The sequence below is a fragment of the Athene cunicularia genome (genome assembly GCF_003259725.1).
Source record: "Athene cunicularia isolate RWA chromosome 4 unlocalized genomic scaffold, athCun1 chr4_part1, whole genome shotgun sequence".
Taxonomy (NCBI): domain Eukaryota; kingdom Metazoa; phylum Chordata; class Aves; order Strigiformes; family Strigidae; genus Athene; species Athene cunicularia.
Window position 1 is genome coordinate 16,103,272 of NW_020799098.1, and position 6,474 is coordinate 16,109,745.

At 38.3% G+C, this 6,474-nt stretch overlaps 1 protein-coding gene across 1 annotated transcript in view; it reads right to left on the reverse strand.

Moving 5' to 3' along the window:
• The window catches only part of TAPT1 (transmembrane anterior posterior transformation 1), a 51,895-nt gene extending 50,393 nt beyond the window's left edge, over positions 1-1,502 (reverse strand). The window contains exon 1 of the mRNA XM_026846935.1: positions 1,484-1,502. The gene's annotated coding sequence lies outside the window, so the exon portion shown is untranslated. The remainder of the gene's footprint in view (positions 1-1,483) is intronic.
• Positions 1,503-6,474: the final 4,972 nt, after the last annotated feature.

Consider the following 6,474-nt stretch of genomic DNA (forward strand, 5'->3'; position numbering starts at 1 on the left):
GGCGCCATCTTGCCGTTAACCGCCGCGTTGCCGGGGGCCGTGCGCCCCAGCCTCGCCTTCTTTGGCGTCTTCCTCTGCCCGGCCTCCGCGCCTTCTGGGGTTCTGTAGGTACTGCTGGGCACAAAGAAGGGTATTTGTGTCAGGGGAGAGGTCTAGCGGGCCCTCTGCCGCTGTCCTAAGAAATGTGTGCGGTGGCCACGGTTTCACCCCCACATGGGCTGGGTGACAGTAGTTCAAAACAGTTGCAAATAATGTGATTAATCTACCCTGTGCCATGCAAATAAAGACCTTGTTTGGAAATGGAAGGCAAAAGGTGAATTATTAACTCCAAAGCCAACAGGATTTCAACAAATTGCATAACGTGTTGGACCAGGCTGGGCACTTGAGGTCACAGACTTGTGCTCCTGGGGTTTGTGTATCGCTTCCCACAAGAGGCTTCTGGAAGGAGTCGCTGCTGTCAAGCCCATCTGCGAAGGAAGGTACTGTTGTCACTTGCCAGCTAGCACAGAGCTCTCATTGCTTCTCTGGACATAGGAGGGCACACATTGGTGCTTGAGGGGCCCACAAAGGTCCACAAGGCCAACCAGCCTGAGAACCAGGGTCTGAAATCTTGTGGTTCATGAAGTGCTGAGGCTGGAAATGCTGTTAGTTACTGGCAGCATGATACTGGTGGTGATAAGGCTTGCCAGAGGCCATATTAATGAAAAACGATTGTTCCTGTCACAAAGTGCTTATAATTTATACAAGAGTAACTATGAACATAAGAAGCAGGGAGCTCAAGGTAACAGGCAAAGCACTGGTTTGCACGGGAATTCACATGGGCACGAGGACAAAATACCTGGCCTGAATTTCAAGTACAAGGTCTCTTTCACATTCAGTTCTCATGCCCTTATCATGCATTCAGAGGCCAGATTCAGCCAGTTTAATATTTAGCCACTCATCCAGGGAAAACAAAGAATGCTTTATTCTTTCTTTGGAAGGCCATAGTAGTTGTCCTCTATAACTCTTAAGTTAATTGTACGGTTGTCTCAGAGCATTTCAGGCTTTGGATAGACTAGAGGTGCCAATCTCCATTGCCATTAGTGGTTCCAAATGTCTGAAATCTGGTAGGATTAATCCAAGTCTTGACATTTTCAGGCAGTGGAGCACTTTTTGCAGGCACTCATAGTGCAATAAGAGTATCATACAGGGAGCTAACAGTGATAGCTACTATATGTTACCAGTTTGGGCTTTCTTCTCCCATGTTTCCTTTGTGGATGTAGAAAGCAGTTGGAAAAATAGAATATGGAGCCAAGAACTCCAAAAAGAGCTGAAAAATTCCCTCAGCTGGAGTGCTGTTGCAGTGGATGCAACATTACATGACACCCTGAGAGATATTCTGCTTCTCTTCTTCCAACTGTGTATAAAAGCTATATCCATTCATAAGATGCATGGCACAGTATTTAGGGACAACAAATTGTCACAAACTTGTTATCCGTCTTACCCAAAAGAAGGTTATTACAGTGTCAGGCGTCATCTAAGAACCAGCTATGCTCTTCTTCCTTCAGGACCACTGGGAAGCTATCTAATGAATTGCCAGCACCAATTCTGACAGCACATACATTTTCTATTCAGGGGTTGACCCAAGATAACCCTACTTAGTTTAGAAGAACTTCCAGTTTTCCACTTGAAGTAGTTCAGCTGAAGGCACAATAATAGTATTACTGCAATACGGTTCAGCTAAGAATTTGCTTATAATTTTGATGTGTCAAAAGCCAATTGAGCAGCTACCCTCAAGTTTCTACCCACAGAGTCTTGATGTTTTTTCTGTACTTTACATCCAGTTTGTTACCCATCATTGGCCAGAATTTTAATGTGTTCTTTTCCACATGCAAAGATGTGTGTATTTCAACTATTACATGTGATTTTTTGACACGGTGGACACTTTCAGAAGGTCAACCCAACGGCAGCAAAATCCAGTCTTTAGATATTTCAGTCATTGAACTAGCCAAGTCAGAGGGGAGAAGTTGTTTAGAGAAAAATATTAGCAATGTTGATATAGGAAGTAGTGGTTCATTATGATATCCGCTGTTGGGAGTTATCTGTGACCATCTGCTGTTTGACCACGAGAAGCTGTATTTTGTTGCTTTCCATAGCTTATCTGCTGTGAGACATGCTACAGAGTGACTCTGCAGCGGGTCAGAATCCACTCTGCAGTTTGATAACCATTCACCGATCTTTTTCCTGAAGCGATTTTCTTAGAACAAGACACAGCCCTATCTATGTTCCCACAGCTGGAGTTTCATTTTTTTCCCTAAGAGATAATTAGCAGGTGAGGGGGAAAGGGAGGAGAATTGTTTCAAAATAATGACTGTCTCCAAGGAGAAAAAGCAGTTTCATTCATACAACAGCAAAAACCATTAGGATAGCTGTGGAGTGAATACAACTGGGAATTAAGAGTTACTTGACTTTTATTATTAGAAATGTCAGCACTGTTGATCTTTGGGGCTTTGCGCAAGTTACTTCATTTTTTGCCTTAAATTTTCTATAAGTATACTACAGTAATTATTATCTACTTATAGATAATAATGTGTCTTACACATAATCATCACAGAGGGATTTTTGCTAATTTGATATCAGGAAAGTTTTTTTCTGGAACTGTCAAGTATTAAAACCTTTGTAGTGTGTCCAGCTCAGTTGTGCTTTAGTCCTTGAGTCACTCATTCCTGCAACTACTCTGTCTCCTAGTGAGGATAGTCTTTTTCTAAAGAATATTTTTACATGGTCTAAAACTACTCCTTTTTTTGTAATGCTTTTTTTCTCCCACAAGACCCAACAAAAGTTTATTAAGAAGAAGACTCAGAAAATGGATAATTGTTTTTTGTAGTACTTTTATGCTAGCAGAACTTTGTTGTCTTTTGACCTTGCCATCTATGTCATTTACTCCCACCAACTCAGATATCCCCTCTTAACATAGATGGTCTATCAGTGAAGTGTGCTAAAAAGAGGTCAAAGTAAGATCTTCCTTTTAGAGAGCAATACAAACATGGAAAAAGAAAATCTGTCAACAAATCAGTATCTCATATGAGAAGTAAATCATAAACAAAGGTTAGGAAACATTAAAGAAGTCTAGAGAGAAGTATGGAAACTCAGTGTACTGTACCAAGCAGAGGTAAGTGAAACTGGAGAATACATTAACTAGCAATAAACAAGAGGCAGGTGTTAAAATGATGATAATAACAATGCCATGCTCATAGCTGTATGAAACAGTTATGAGTAACTGCAATACGCATAACTATATGAAAACATCTGGTTTCTGTCTTCCGTTGCAAGCTTTTTGTCTGTGAGGCTCACACTTCTTTAGACTTCGCAATATCATTCAAAAAAGACTAGATACTAAAGATGTATGGTTTAATGATTTAATTTCTTGAGTCTCCTGCAAGAATTATATTGAATCTTCAATGTGATTTTCAACCATTCTTCATTTTAGAAAATGTCATCACTAAGTATACCTTCTGTGAGGAGGGAAATCAACAAAACTCATGATGAACTCAAAGTGCAATAATGCTGGGGTTTTTTTTACCCAATAAAATATTTTCAGGCCCTTTGTAATATAAACAAGTTAATTTGTATTGGGTTTGTGACTTTTAGTTCATCGATCCACTTAGTATGTGGGTGCATATTCATTCTTCTACTAAAGGCAGTGCATCTCTTAGCAACAACTGATATTAACAAACTTAGTTCTAAATCTTTCAGAATCACAGCTGTCGTATATTTGCAAGGTACAAAAGTATTGGTTGGAAGTATAATCTAATTCTGTCTCAGGCAGTTCTGTTTGGTAGCTGAAGTTAAAAATATCTGTTTACGCCCACAGGAGAAAAATCATGTAAAGATTCTTTCCTCCATTTTATGTTCAACATCTAAGCAGCACATGAATTTTTGCATGGGATAATCTTCACATATGGAAAATAATCAGTATAAGTAATTGCTGTATAAAGGCTAGCACCCTACGCGTTTCACTTTTTTTTTTTTTTCTTCTCTCAATATAAAATTTACAATGCTAGAATTTGCCGTGTTTTACTCTGAGTTGTAGTCTCACTAAAGATCAGGATGTCTTTTAGGTAAGCTAAGGGCATTGCTCAACATCAGCATGCCCTTGAATAATGTGAGTACAAATCATGTTATGCAATACTACAGTACCTGAAAGTCGGGTTTGACTTCTCACTGGTACATTTCCATTATTTGTTTGCTTTGGATACTGTATTATATAGCACAAGAGCTGCTACACAGTTAAAATCAACAGTACTTTCCAGTGACCGTGATTTTCCATACCTGCCATCTTTGAAATTTTTGGAAGGAATAGTTCTTTTGACATACTTTTATGTGGCATCTTATCCTGGGACCATAGTTTGAGGAGGACTGAAAGGTAGAGGTACAGAAAGTTAGTTCAGTATTACAGCTCACAGTATCTTAAAAATAAATTTCATAATATTCTTTGATTTTTGTTAAACTTCTAGGAGTTATCTAGTGTAATATTTTTATATCTCTTTCACTGTCAGATATCTTGAGTGTTTTTATCAAGGCAGTACTTTTTCTGTGACCATCAGTGACAGTCTTTTCCTGACCAAGGTCTGATCTCCATTTCTGTGTCAAGATTTCTTCAGGATTTATGTCTTGAGCAAAATGCCACAACTAATACTGCTGCCTCTATTTGAGTGCAGATAGCTGAACCTCTGACATGTACAAGAAAAGCAGCAAATGGTCTTTTCAACATCAACATAACTAAACTCAGTGATATATGGGTCATTTCCTCCCAAGGTTCACACATTTGGAAGTAAAGTAGCAGAGAGATTCCTAAGTCTTTTAGATTCCAAGTTACGTTATCAGAGTTTTAATCCGGAAGTGCTAGAAAAAAGGCCTTGTAATCTCTTCTTTCCTCTTTTTTTTTCTCCTTACATATCTGTAGCTGTACTACATAACATTTAAAGATGGCTCTATACACGACAAGATGGTCTAAGCGTTATAAGAGTGCAGCTGCCTTTGACTACATCCTCAGCAGAGCTAAGCCAGATATGAGGTGTGAGAGGAATAGGTGAGAGGAAATCAGTGGAGAAAATGTAGATGGAAAAACGGTTATGAGGGCGACAGAAGTCATGAACTGGGAAGAGAAGAGCACATGGGGAAGAGGTCTCAGCACCTAAACATGAGCTTCCCATATCTAAGAATTAAATTCCCAGTATCAAACAGAAAGTGGTTGGTGTTTTGTTTAGGTGTCAGAAAGTAAGTTACCTCTAAAAACTGGTTTCCTACTGTATAAATTTCAGTCTACCATTTCTCTGTATTTTTCAGACCCAGGGAGCAGAGGTGAAATCCAAAACTTAGTGGCCTGGGTTTTGTGCCTCAGTTTGCAATATGAGTTTTTGGTTGTGCCAAACCCAAGTGGGGATGGAAATCTCTGTTACAAGAATCATTAGCAATCCAAGTTGCTGTAAACAGTCCTATTGATTTTAATAAGTTGAAAATCTCAGCTCAGCAAGAGCATTTCTATTATGATAAAGTATGCAAATATATACATACATACAAGCTTTGTGCCTAAAATTAGATTGTGAGATCTCTAGATAGGATCTTGAGTCTCTCACTTCTGGAAAGCATCTCTACTCAGAAGAGAATTCAAATGTGTTAGATTTAAACATAAGGGTAAGTGTTTTCCTGATTTTAGGCAGTGAAAATGTGTTCTTCAAAGATGCTGAGCTTCCTGTAGGACCAAAGGAATCAACTAAGAGGTTCTGGGACTACTAGTTTAGATTCCCGTTTCTGAAAATCATGGCTCATTTGTAATTATAGTTGCACATGAAACAAATGAACCAGAGCATACACAGAAAAGGAAATGTATTCCTTATAAATTATAGCTAATGGCTCTGAGAACAAATCTTCAGTTGTTCTAAGTCAAAATAGAGTCATGACCTTCAGTGGATTCATACAGATTTCATGAGGTTGGGACTGATTGTGAATTATTTGAAGTTTGAAAGAAGAAATGTTTTGTTGTTTAATTGTTATTTGCTATTTAAATGATACTATAATAGATACAGATCATCTAATCTGCTGTGCACAATATAATGAAAGTGAAAAACCTTATGCAGAACTGCTCTTCATGAACACAGATGTTGGGTTTATATATATAAACAAAAGTTTGTTTACATATACGTGACAACATAATACTGGAATCAAAATCAACTTCAGGAGCTAAGTATTAACATTAGAAATGTTCTAAAATCAGCCAGTCTCTTTCAGGCAAGGATTCAGTGCTACATTTTCTAATAATTGTCATCCCTTGAGATTAATTTTTGCTTTAGTTATTGTTTTTGTTATTAACTCTTATAATCTGTTTGTGAAATGTGACAACAGCATTTGGATCAAATTCAACTCCAATTAAATTCCAGTAACGCCAGAATAGTCTGCATGATCTTTTGTATATTCGTGTGCAGATGTAGATTT